The following is a 1,184-nucleotide window of genomic DNA, read 5'->3' on the forward strand; positions in this document are numbered from 1 at the left end:
CCATCATCCTTCGGGGCCCCTTTGAGCCCCCGTTATACTGGTGCCTACAACTCCCATCATCCCTCGGGGCCCCTTTGAGCCCCCGTTATACTGGTGCCTACAACTCCCATCATCCCTCGCGGCACGGTAGAGCCCAGGCTATAGTTCCGAGCTGCCCCCCCCAGCCCCGGAGAGCCCACAAATTCCCCTCCCTCACCTCCAAGTGACCCCCTGGACCCTCAAGTGCTGCTCCAAACATAAAACTTTCCCTCAGGATCTCTAAGTGCCCCCTCAGTGCCCACTCGGGCCCCCCAAGTACATGCTCCAAGTTTGCCCTAAATTCCCTCCTCAGACCCAAAACTGCCCCAAATGTTTTTTTCTCATAAATGTCTTCCTAGACCCCAAAGTGCCCTCCTTGACCCTGTCTGAGAAAAAGATGATAAAAAAGATGACAAAAGGACTAAAAATAGGAATAATTAGCATAAAGAGGGGGTAATCAATAACCAATAGAGGTTAATTAATTAATGAAAGTAATCGTGTTACTTAGAAGCAATGAACATAAATTTCTTTGGTAAATAAAAATTTATAGTTTAATATAAAAATTAAAATCAAGTAATAAAAATACAAAGTAATACTACTATTGCAAACAAGAAAGAAATATAATTATTAGATTTGACTAAATGTTAATAATAAAGAATAAATTACATAAATATTTTTGTTATTCTGGGGTGCCAGTCCTAGATGGGTGATGTCACACATGGTAAGGYYGGGGGTGAGGAGCAGGTTGTCCCAACAGGGTCAGCCCACAAGGGGCTCATTCTTCTACATGTCCAGACCCCCTAAGGAGACATTCAGCATCAAGAACACTTGGGGAATGCTTCAGTCACCTCTAAACTGAACTGAAAAATACAAAAACATTCCCTTGATTAAAAAGCTTGAAATTCATGAGGTACACTTTTAAATTTCCCTCTTYAACAGAACTCCAAAGTGACTTCAATCAGCACCAGAAGCCCTGGAGACTTGAAGACAATGGAAGGAAGAGCAAGAGCTGAGCACTTTCTGTATTTTAATGAGGCCCACGGTGGATTTGGGGCTGAGTCCAGGACCCTCAGGGACTGACAGAAAGTTGAAGAAGTTACTCAAGGAGTCATAAGCAAAATTCCAAGTTCCTTGAAGCATCAGTGGGCCCCACTGAGGGCAAGGAC

This window comes from Malurus melanocephalus, unplaced genomic scaffold, assembly GCF_030028575.1.
Source record: "Malurus melanocephalus ecotype Western Australia unplaced genomic scaffold, MMel_1.1 scaffold_2357, whole genome shotgun sequence".
In the NCBI taxonomy this organism is placed as follows: Eukaryota; Metazoa; Chordata; class Aves; order Passeriformes; family Maluridae; genus Malurus; species Malurus melanocephalus.